This window comes from Myotis myotis, unplaced genomic scaffold (assembly GCF_014108235.1).
Source record: "Myotis myotis isolate mMyoMyo1 unplaced genomic scaffold, mMyoMyo1.p scaffold_m19_p_2, whole genome shotgun sequence".
Classification (NCBI taxonomy): Eukaryota; Metazoa; Chordata; class Mammalia; order Chiroptera; family Vespertilionidae; genus Myotis; species Myotis myotis.
Genome location: NW_023416324.1, coordinates 206,878,665 through 206,891,640, shown reverse-complemented (window position 1 = coordinate 206,891,640; position 12,976 = coordinate 206,878,665). Strand labels below are relative to the sequence as shown.

Sequence of the window (12,976 nt, the reverse complement as noted above, 5' to 3'; positions counted from 1 at the left end):
TTGTCTTATCACTGAGTTGACCATACAGATAGCTTAGGTTCAAAGAGATGGCCCGTAGGTAATGAACAACTCAGCTCCCCTGACTCCAGATGGGGCAAACTGTGCAATTTCCTCTACAGAGCTCCCAAGGGATCAGGCTGAGTCTGTACTTCCCCTGAAACCATAGCCTTGCTTGACTTCTTCCCTTTTCCTACCCTGTTTCCTACACTTCCTTACAGGTTTCTCCTGGAAGAATTTCCTTATTAAGCCAATTGTCGAGTGCTCAGCTCATTTGAATACATGTAACTCTCAAGGTCCTCTGAGAGAACTTGACCTAAGATGGCTTCAAAATTATTTATGAGCACATTCAATTAAATGTTAACCAATCATGTAACAATAATGTTTATTTAGATCTGACTTATCAGGAAAGAAAAAGCTGATGCAATTAAAAAATAGTTATGTCCTCAACTGAATTTCCTGATTTAAAATCTTTGAAACTAATATTTTCATGAAAAGAGTATCTTTTGTCATCATTTACTTATACACTTAGCTATGTTTTAGGAAATGTATTATACTAAGTCCTTGTTTTAATTAAGCTTTGGGCACCATAAATCAAATGCAAATAATAAACAAGGTAAAGATAACATAATGGAATTTTAACATTATATCTATTTTATTAGGCTCACTATAAGTTATCTTAAAACACATATACATCTTTTCTAAAGTTTTCAAGTAATTTCACACACAAAAATAGATTGATAGGAAATCAGTGTCTTATTTGAATTTGATGAAGCCATGTAGTGAGTAGTGTTTCTTTTTATTTTTTTTTAAATTACAGTTGATATTCAATATAATTTTATATTAGCTTCGGCTGTACAGCATAGTGGTTAGACAATCATAAAATTTACAAAGTGAGTCCCCCAATATTTCAAGTACTCATCTAGAACCATAAATAAAATGAATAGTATTGCCATATTTTTTGACAATTGTATTTTAAGCTCAACTTTTATTTTGCTCTTATAACCTTAGTTTCTAAATGGAAAAAAACCTCAATCTCTAAAATGTCACTTAGAGACAAACTATTAGGAAGTATTTTAAAATGTTAGCATTACATGGAGTCTGGTTCCATATAGCACAGCTGTACATTCAGGAAGCACCCATGTGCTCTGACATTCATTGGCAAGTGCTTTCATTGACAAATAGCTCTTGCTTACCCTTCCTCTTCATAAGAACAGGATCTAACAAGGTCTATACTCTGAAACCCTTTAAGATCTCTAAAGTAAGAAGTTACTCTTGAAAGAAGACATTTCCTTTAGTGATGACCTCATTTGAAAGGTCAAGGAGTAAATAGGAAATTCTTAGAGATTGAAATGGCATTGCCGAGAGAGGGAAGGAAATCACCCACTGCATTATTTTCAAAGAACTTTTTTGTTTGAAAGTCAGATTCGGGTTTTCCATCTGTTTTTTCCCTCATTAAGTCTTTCACAAGAACAAAATTTATTTCTTCTTTGCTTCCCCTGTAATAGGGAGAGGAGCTTTCTGTGCTTCATGTGCATTTTTTTCAGGTAAATTGATAAAGATTGACAATAATTGATATCTAATTTAAAAACTTGAGATAGAATTTTCTTAAATTTGTCATGGCTTAATTTATGTATATGTGATATCAAATATGCCTTTATTTTAAAATATTATTTTATTTGTATTATGCATATAAAACATGTATGTAATTACTGTTTCTACTTTTCTTATCCAATTACTTTGGCAGTATTAAAAAACAAGGAATATTTCATTGTGGAATTGCTTTGTAAGCGTTAAGTGTATTTTTTATTCATTTATCAGTTATATCCATATACATTTTTAAAGGCCCTATGACTATTAGAATGATTATCACATTGATATAAGGGGATATGCAAGCATCCTCAGTACAAAGAATCATAAGATACATGTTAAACAAAGCACATAGATTCAGACAGTTCACCTGTGAGATTCAGGAAGTTCTTGAAAATGATGTGTCATTGGATCTAAAGGAGAGATTTCTGAGAAAAGGTGATCACTTCCCTAATCCTGAGAGTCACTATTCAATTACTTAAAAAGATAATAATATGTATTTAAAAAGGCAACAATAATCCAGTTCATCTGGAGGCCACATGTATGGTACTGACAGTTTATTCCAGATAGTAGAATGTCATGAATGCCAATTTACAGTGTGATCTTAATTCAGAAATTGGAAGAAGTGGAAGGTTTTTTTAGAAGGGTCAAATATCCAAAGCCATTTTTGAAAGATACAATGTGACAGTGGTATGTGTGCTATCATGGAGAAGAAGCAACTCGTGGCATAGCGAAAAGTCAGGTGGTAACTGCAATAGCGTGAAAGGCCAGAGCAGGATGTTGGGGTAGGTAAGAGTGATGTACAGAATGGACCTGACATACAGTGACAGTGATAAATCGTTAGAATTAGTGGACCAGCAGCAGGGAGGAGTCATAAATACTTAGTGGCTTCTCAGAGAGCATGGTGAGAGGAAGAAAAAAGGTAACAATAATAATCACAACTAATGGATAATGACAGTTTCTTATATATTACAGGTCAGGTGTTTTTCTAAAAGCTTTAAGTGGATTACCTCTTTTAATTCTCATGGCATCTCTGTCATCATAGGGATTCAGGCCAAAAAAAAAAAGCTGTGGTAATAATCACAGTAAGTAAACAGAGCAAGTATAAACTCTTTATATATTGTACCAGTGTTTCTAAATCCACAATTAAGTAAATCGTTTTCAACTAAAATGAATTTTTCAAATAAGAATTCTGTATGAAGTTATTATATCACTCAATTTGCCATTACTGATCTTATTGTAAATAATCAGATATGTATGAGCAGAGAATATATTTCTTTTTTGTCTGTTTTGTTATTTCTCACCTGAGGACATTTTTCCATTGGTTTTTAAGGAGAGTGGAAGAGGGAGGGAAAGACAGAGAGAAACATCAATGTGAGAGAAACACATTGATTGGTTGCCTCCTGCACCAGCCCTGACCAAGCCCCAGGTCGGGGAGGAGCCTGCAACTAAAATACAAGCCCTTTACTAGAATTGAACTTGGGACCTTTTGGTCTGCAGGCTGATCTCTATCCACATGAGCCAAACCATGTAGAGCAAGAATATATTTCTTAGATCTATCCCAAGAAAACCCTATTTCATTTGAATTTTCAGTATAATTTCTCCTGAGATTCATTCATATTGCTTTGACCAATGGGTAATGATAAGATTAAAGGATTGGTGGAATTAAAATGAGGCAGAATATGACATTTCTTTATATCTCATAAAATTTCTGGAAAAGTAGAAACCACCTTATAAGTCCAGGGATATATTCTCCAGAGCATATTAGAATGTTCTGTTGTTCAGCGGGGGCTGGTCATTTTGTGCTATTCAGGTCTTCAACTGATTGGATAAGGCCCACCCACTTAATGAAGAGCAATCTGTTTTACTGCAAGTCCACTAATTTAAATATTAATCTCATCTAAAAATACCCTTACAGGGACAGGTAATAATAAAGAATAATGTATAGTTTGTTAAAATCTATACTATTATTAGTTCTCCTCTTATCATTTGTAGTCTCATATTGAGAGGGAAGCCAATGACCTAAATAAAACAATTTGCATGGTGCCTGGAATACACAAGGTGCTCAATAGATGTTAACTCTGTTCCCCTTTTGACCCTGTCTTCTGTGAAGCAAAACTGCTCACGTAGATACTTGCAGGTCATGAGACTGGCTCTTTCCAGGCTTATGGGTCTTGAGAAAGCTTAGGCATATGATTATTACTTGCATGTTAACTGAAATAGTAACTTAAGTTAGAGTTCAAGATCAAGAGTTCCTAGTATTAAATTTAATGTTGAGTTACAGTTCCTTTTAGGTATTTTCTAAGACATCACACACCCATTTAACTTCCCACAAAGCCAGGTGTCTTCAAAATAAAGAGCACATTTATGTTTATTTTATTTAGTGCACATGTATTTTGTGCACATGTCTAAAACCAAAGCAACAACTCAGAACACATCTGCCATCTTATGATGTGTTCACCTCCCTTGGGGAAAGCACAATGTTCAGGTATTTTGCAAGGTCTGTTGCCTGTGATCATCTGAAGAGGTCCAGCACTTCTCAGCGTGTGTGTGTGTGTGTGTGTGTGTGTGTGTGTGTGTGTGTGTGTGTGTGGTGTGATTTTCATATTGTAAAAGAAAGCATTATAATCTGCCTTCAAGAATATTTTTCAGTGACACCTCATCAAACTCATTCAAAAGGGGAAAGTAGCACCATTTACCTGGGAATTGGTGAAGACTTGTGGAATGTATAGAAATGTAGAGGATGCATACAAAAATCCCTCCATCCCAAGAAAAGTCCCTGCAATTGCCTATTCATTCAGCAAGTGTTAGGAGAACCATGAGTGCATGCCAGGCACTGGTTTAGGTGAGACAGAACCTACAGAAAGGGGCCATCTTTTTTTCAAGGTGCTCGCTGAATGTCTAGTCTATAGCTGTAAAGCTGATCTCTAATCTTATTCCAAATAACTCAGAAGCCACTTGTTCAATTTTTATCTATAGGCTGTAAAGCTGATCTCTAATCTTATTCCAAATAACTCAGAAGCCACTTGTTCAATTTTTATCTATAGGCTGTAAAGCTGATCTCTAATCTTATTCCAAATAACTCAGAAGCCACTTGTTCAATTTTTATCTATAGGCTGTAAAGCTGATCTCTAATCTTATTCCAAATAACTCAGAAACCACTTGTTCAATTTTAAATTTTCAGCGCAAGGTAAGTACAAAACAAACATTTTTTAATGAATGAATGACAAAAGCAGAGAGCCAATATGGAGAAAACATTTTTCTTTTATAAAAAATGCCTTGCCCTAGCTGGTTTGGCTCAGTGGATAGAGCATCAGCCTGCAGACTGAAGGCTCCCAGGTTCGATTCCAGTCAAGGGCACACGCCTGAGTTGTGGGCTTGATCCCCAGTGTGGGGTGTGCAGGAGGCAGCCGATCAATGATTCTCTCTCATCATTGATGTTTCTATCTCTCCCTCCCTCTCCCTTCCTCTCTGAAATCAATAAAAATGTATTTTAAAAAATGCCTTGATTATAGTTACTGTTAGAGACAGTTGCCAATGGCTGACTACAGATATAGTCATCTTGCCCTTTATATATTTGCATGCAAGATTGGCTTCTACTTCTGAGTAATTTCTGTGAAATATATAAAAAATACATTTAGAAAAGAAGAAAATAAAGGCAGCAGCTAGTTTCATAGATTTAACTACTTTGATATCTTTAATTTTCTTTACAAATTTACTTGTGTTCTAGATTTTCTTCAATAGATGATGCACTTTGCTTTCATGAAATAAGCCATATGATAACAACACATATAGGATACTAAATTTAAGGCTAGCATTTTAATAACTTAACCTATGTGACACATTCTTGACAACGGAATTACAAATTTCATAAAACAAGAACAATACACTTCCTAAAAATTGAGCAACATCAGATGAAAATTAGGTTGTGATAATAGTCCCTCAAACTAGTGATCACAATTTCAGATTTCTAAATTTACAGGAAGAGACATATCTGTCTCCCCCACTATATCTAAGAAATGAGGTTCTATTATAGTTTACCGGTGCATTCATATTGTGGGGAGTAAAGTTTAAAAGATACCAAGAGGGTTTTGACTCTTAAATTCTTTCAAAAGAATGAGCTGAATTTGTATCCCCACTTTCACGTTGTGTGACCAAGATTGAAGGTAGCATTCTTCTCTCAGTTGTTACTTGGCTCTATGAATTAAAGCTTCCTGAACCCCAACACAGTATATCCCATACTGGACCTCAGAAATCTGCATTTGTGTGGGCAGTACTAGTATTTAGTCATCAGTGCTCTATAACATGTGTTAAATCTACAGTCTCTGAATAGTTTTTACAGAGCAGATTAATGGCCCTTGTTTTGAAAGGTTAGCAATAATACAAAATAGATTCTTGATTTTGGCTAAAATCCCGAATCCATCTTGCTACCTTAAAGTGAACTGGACTTGACAATAAGCATCCATTCTTTAATTTTTTTTTTCTTCAGTGATACTTCCATAAGACAAGGACAGCACAACAAAAACACCTCCACATTTACTGGATGTACCTGGCACACAAAAACTCAACTCCTGAGCAGTTACAGAGTATAACTTTCATGTTAAAAAGAAATCCTACCCTGTAGTATAGAATCACCTGCTGAGAGAACTAAGATGTCTATTTCCCTGGAAGTTTTCTAAAGACATTATTGTTTATTACTCAGAAATATATTTTTGCTGCTTTTGGCAGGACATTTAGTTCCATTTGGTTTTTAAGTTGAATTTTATTTATGATCATTAGCTGCCCAGTTAAGCCCATTCTGGTTGAAATTGCCCTAATGTGAGAGTATCCATCTGCCTCTTCCATCTCGTATTAGGAAATAAGGGAATTGGAATGCACTTTTGGAGTTAAGTCTATTTATTTAATCACAACTAAGTTTGTGTTTGGTATTAAATCTTTTATACCTTTTTAAAATTTGAACAATTGTAGTTCTGATATTGTCCCTACAGCATCTGGATCTGTACAATACATGTCACAGTATGTGTGACTGTCCTATCAGATATATATATAAATTTATCATAAACATATGTGCACATGGGTAGTGACTTGCCAAAGAATAGTTCTGATTGCAATAGGAAGACTTTTGAACAACACTCTGGCCCTCCCTTTGTGTGTGTGTGTGTGTGTGTGTGTGTGTGTGTGTGTAAATATTTACAAAGATTGCTACCAATTTATTATCTGATTTTAGATGAGCGTCCAAAAATTTTAAAGGCAAAAACGTGTATCACTATTTAATTAAACTACTGCATACAGCTGATTTAATGAGATTCAATGTGTATGATTCTCTCATTTCAAAAGAAAGTTGTAAAGATTTAATAATATTATGATGATACTAGAGGCCCAGTGCATGAATTTGTGTACTAGTGGGGTTCCTCAGCCTGGCCTGTGGGATGGGGCTGAAACCAGCTCTCTGACATCCCCTGAGGGGTCCTGGATTGTGAGAGGGTGCAGGCCATGTGGAGGGACTCCACCGGTGCATGATTGGGGCCAGGGAGGGATGCGGGAGGTTGGCCAGCTGAGGGAGGGACTGCAGGAGGGCCCCAGGGCATGTCCCAATTGGCCGGACCCTCGCAGCAAGCTAACCTACCGGCCAGAACATCTGCCCCCTGGTGGCCAGTGTATGTCATAGCGAGTGGTTGAGGGCCTTAGCATATTACGCTTTGATTGGTTAAATGGGTGATCAGATGACCAGCCGACCGGGCACTTAACATATTAGGCTTTTATTATATAGGATTATTTTCTGCCTTTTTATTGGGAAACCTTTTCCTTGTGAAATTTATGAGTTTCATGAACTCACATTGGACATTTTGCCTATAGTTACTGATTTGCTGAGTTCGGAGCATATGTTCCAAACATTTTTTTTCTCAAAATTCTTATGTGTATCAAAGAAAATTCAATACTTAAGCTTTTCATTTACTTGCATTTAAACTTATCAAAATGTTGTTCTGCAAGAGCTTTTTGAATTCCAATAGATATTACAGGTCTTTCAATGTCCCAAGGAAGTACTCTGCTGAAATTAAAATATTTTAGCTTCTGGATTTTTCTTTTTCAGTTTTAATAAATATTTTAAGAAGTCAAAATAATAAACAGATTGTATTCCATTTTCTCTTTTTGATTGGAATTTTCAATATTTCAAAACTAACATACATTTTAAATACATAATTAATATAGAGCACTAGTGAGTCCTTTTCTTCTAAGAAATTTAGACAATGTGGATTACGACTCACTGGTTTTTTATCCTATTATTCTGGCTCTAATATTCTCATGGTTGTAATTCAGAAAGTGCATTAAAAAACATTGTATAAAATGATTATGCACACACATTCATCACAGAGCCTTATGTGAAAAATACAAAAGGCAAGGAAGAGAGGGAATATCATCTATTTTTAAAAGATTTAAAATCATTGTCTCTGGCCATAGCTGATTTGGCTCAGAGGATAGAGCATTAGCCTACAGACTGAAGGGTCCTGGGTTCGATTCTGGTCAAGGGCAAATGCCCGAGTTGTGGGCTTGATCCCCAGTAGGGGATATGCAGGAGGCAGCCGATCCATGATTCTCATCACTGAGGTTTCTATCTCTTTCTGCCTCTTTCTTCCTCTCTGAAAACAATAAAAATATATTTAAAAAAATAGGAAGTGATAATGAGTTTTCAGCCAATGGACACAGTTAATGATGAAAATGTGAGAACTGAGCCTAGGTATTGCTACTAATAGTAGGAAAACCTACGACTCATCTTCCAGAACCATAGAAATGACTGGCATTTTGTCACATGTCTATTGCTTTTAACAATAACATACATGAGTCTCCACCCTCTCATTCCCTCCACTCTCATTCCACATCTCTTACCCATCTGAAGGAGTTCTTTCTATCTCTAGACTGCTGGGGCCAAATGTACTGACAACAAATATCAGTGGCAAATGACAACAAAAGCAACTGCAATTTACTCCTGCTCACTTCTTGGGATATGACTCACCCACCTTCCAGGACTCAGAATAGATACTTCTTTTTTTCATAGACACTTTTATTATTTTCACATTTTATGATAAACATTTGAAAACAATTTAGGTGTAAACCATCAACTGCTTTCTCTTCAACGAAGCAGAAAAAACAGATTGCATTTTGAAGGAGCGAGTTGCTCCAGAGCATCATGCTATTTGTGTTGGTTTCTATTTATTTCTACAACTGATTCCTTCTTCAACTGGAACTTGCAGGTCGAAGGACTAAATTATTCATTTTTTATTGTTTGAAGTATTGCATATAGTATTACATATGTTTCCTTTTTCTCCCATTGACCTCCCCCCAGCCACCCCACCCCCGCACCTGCCCTCACCCCCCTAGTGCCTATGTCCATTGGTTATGCTTATACGCATGCATACAAGTTCTTTGGTTGATCTCTTACCCTCTCCCTCCCCGCACCGCCCCCCAGCCCGCCTTCCCTCTGAAGTTTGACAGGCTATTCGATGCTTCTGTCTCTGTATCTATTTTTGTTTATCAGTTTATGTTGTTCACTATATTCAACAAATGAGTGAGATCATGTGATATCTTTGGTGTTTAGAAACTAGAGATTGACTGACATGAACTTGCATTATGATATTCAATTTCTTAAACGGGCATGCTTTTGAAAATATGTGATGAGGTTTGACTTACCTTTTGGAAACCAGGCTCTTGACCCAAAAGCCACTTGCTTGTTAATAACACAGTTAAAAAAACAAACACACAAGTTCATCACGTCTTGGGACTTCATGTCACTCTGCACATATCCCATCATTCTGCGATGAAGTCATTTATTTCTTCTCAATTTGAATAGCTTTAATCAGATCACAATGTTCCCTCTAAAGCATCTTTTTGTTTTTTCCAATTCAAGGGAAAGAAGTGAAACATTCTTTTAAAAATGCTTTACAATATACCACATTGTAATTTACTTTGCATCAACAAAGTACAAATAACAGACACCCTCAAATTCTATTTTGAAAGTCTGCACACATTGAACTAGTTTAGAACCTGACTAGAAATATGTATATATTTTACTTTTACTATAATAAAGCTGACAATAAATTTTAAACAGACTACTATGTGATATGTGTTTCAAAACTTATAATTATGTAGCTACCTGATCTCGGAATACTTTTTATTGAGTTGGTTTGTGTTTTTCCATGCTTTGAAAGCAAGGATCTTGACTAAGACATCAGTTGTGTATTGATAAAATGTATTATTCCATTTGTGACATGATGGACCTGAGAAGGGGTAAAAGAAGGCTATTCATAATTTTTCAGAACATCAGACAAAAGCCAGAACTATATTGACCACACTGTGATATATAGGATGGGAGAAAAGTAGATTTACAGTTGTTTGTATGGAAAATAATACAATAATTAATAAATAATATAAGAATAAACTGTGTTTCGCATACTCACAATTATACACCTACTTTTGCCACACCCTGTGTGGATGTCCTATTCATAAAGTCTTTTTATAGAGGCATGTATAAATACTCCAAAGACTGTAAATTATCTCCCATTATTAAAAACCTGAGCAATTTTCTCCCCAATTCACTTAATTGTCTCTATCTAACAAATATTCTTCTTTTAAAAGGTTCAAAATGTGTTTTAAAGGCATATATAATGTTTGCTTATGGTTTATTCATTAAACTTCATTTTCCCTGTCTGGAATCACGAACATTAAAGCCCATGATGACTAGTAGTAAGATTCAATGCGGTTTCCCTTTTTCTTTTTGTCCAATAAAAACTATTTCTGGCTTTAGTAGTCTACATATGGGAATTAATGGGAGGAAATATCACTCCCTGACCAGACCATAAACATTCAACATGATTATGTTAAATTACTGTCCCAACAAGCTAAACATTTGGTATGTTCCATATGTTGAGAATTGTTAGCAAGTATTCAGTCCATAATGATGGAACCAAGGCACCAAAGGAAATAGACTGAAATAAAATATCCAGCCCTGACCTTGATATAATTGTAATTTTCTTAGAGTTCAAGACATGTTTACAGCAGCAAAGGCAACAACAAAGAAATAGGAAGCAATAAATGACAATAGAGATAATTAATACCAGAAAGGAGTTCCCTGTGGGTCTGGGTAGTCATGGACCCGATGACCTGAAGTTGGTCTTAACAAATTGAAACAACTAACACAGAGAATTTAAAAAGCACGGTTAAAGGTCAAAACCATAATTTGTGTGTGTGTGTGTCAGTAAAATGTGGTCTTAAACGTACCAGGCAGGGTTTTTTAATCTTTTTGGGTTGATCTCCCATAAAGTAGAGACCTTGCCTTGCAGCAAGGCCGATGTACTTGAATGTTGCCCTGGAGAGAGGCCTCCTCCAAGGGTTGAGGACGAGTTTAGATTCTCTCATCTGCATTCCATTCCTGTCCACTCCCTGAAGACTGACAATGAGGGATTTGTGAAGTGGGCATTTAGCCACTGCTCAGAACAGTTCTGGGACGATTTGTTCAAATCGACCAAGCTACAGAGAAACCATCTGTGGATGACTACTTTTGCATGAAATTTCGAATACACATGAAATAATGTCCTAGAGGCAAGATTCTCTTCTTTGTCACAAGTAATACTGAGACAAATGGGCCCCAGCTAGAATTGACTCACTTGAAATGTACAAACATCTTAATCCTCTCTTTCATCTGTCTCTAAATATGCATGACTCCCCTTCAGCTTGTTAAAAAAAAACTGTAGCCCAGCTGATGTGGTTGAGCATCGGTCGGTTGTCAAACTATGAACCAGGAGGCCACAGTTCGATTCCTGGTCAGCACATGCCAGGATTGTCGGCTCAATCCCCAGTGTTGGGGGGTGCAAGAGACAGCTAACCAATGATTCTCTCTCATCATTGATGTTTTTCTCTCTCTCCTCCTCCGTGTCCCTTCCTTTCTGAAATAAATAAAAAATGTATTTTAAAAATCTGAATTAAATATATGAAACCTCTTCCTGCCATATTAGGGGCCCATTTAAGGTAATCAACATTAGTTCTTGATGTTGATTCTCAAGTTGTATGAGTTAATAAATTTAGATGGTGAGGTCTGGATTAAAGTTAACTTGGTAAATATTATAAATATAAGGTGTTTCTAAACAAAGCAGGGCACTTGCCTTTAAGTAATTTGTCCATCCTCCAGGGATTTTGCCTTTGTACTTGCCAAGAGGTTTGCAATTAGAGAGTGATTCAATGATGTGAGTGAGCATAGTGTGACAGCAGCACTCCCTGTACTGCTGTTTGAAACATAAATTGATATAATCTTATCAAAAAGCTTTAGGAATATAGAATTAGCAATACATGTTTAGAAACTTAAAATATTTATACCACTTTATTCTGTAATTCTCAACTCTAAAAATGCTACCAACAAGAAGAAAAATACTTTCAGAAGAAAAATATTAAAAGTAAATAATAATACTTATCTCTGAATGGTAGATTATGAGTGATTTTTTAAAATGTCAAACTCATCCTTTAAAGTTTTTTACTTAATGTAGCTTGCTAATCAATGTATCTAGCCAATGAGATTTTTTTTTTACCATTGGTATTTTCACTATTGGGTAGCATATCAAAAATTTTTTTCACATTATGTGCGCGCGCACACACACACACACACACACACACAACTCCTAAAATAAGACAAGTACCTTCTAACAAAATAATCTAGAGCACTTCCTTTTCAAATGGAGAAGTGGTTTTAAGAAGTGTAATTGAACCTAAGTCTTTGGGTCAGACCTCTCAACCTTGTTTAACTTAGATCATTTCTTCCTTCCCATTCAATACAAATATTCAGTGTTGATATGAATCAATAAAACAAAGGAGTAGTAGGATTACATTTATTGTGAGCAGATGCTCATAGTCATTTCTATTTATAGGCATGTACAATTATTTCCTACCTTTCATCTTCAACTACGCTTGCTTTGGTATTATTAGATATCAAGAAAAGAGCATATAGCTATCAACACAATTGTACACTGCTGATGAAATAAAACTATGAAAATATTTCATTCATATCTTTTATTTATAATATACAACTTACCTCTATACTAAGTTATTAACTACTACATTAAACATTATTATGTACTATTTTATTATATTTGTAATAAAACATTATTTTATTTGAGTATTTTAACACATTGCTATGTGAGATACTATCATATATTACCATTTCATTATATTGATAATAATAAAATATTATTTTATTAAATAGTATTTTATTATGGTATTTTATAAAGTCAACCAATCAGTTTATATTACTTTCACTAGTTTCCAATTTGATTAAAATGTAAATATTTACTTTGTATTCAAAGCTTCTGATAAAGGATAAGGACCTAGTACCTGGGAATTTTGATAG

The 12,976-nt window shown here is 35.3% G+C and overlaps 1 pseudogene; it reads right to left on the bottom strand.

Moving 5' to 3' along the window:
* LOC118675798 overlaps positions 1-9,394 on the bottom strand; it is a 44,150-nt pseudogene extending 34,756 nt beyond the window's left edge.
* Between the last annotated feature and the right edge of the window lie 3,582 nt (positions 9,395-12,976).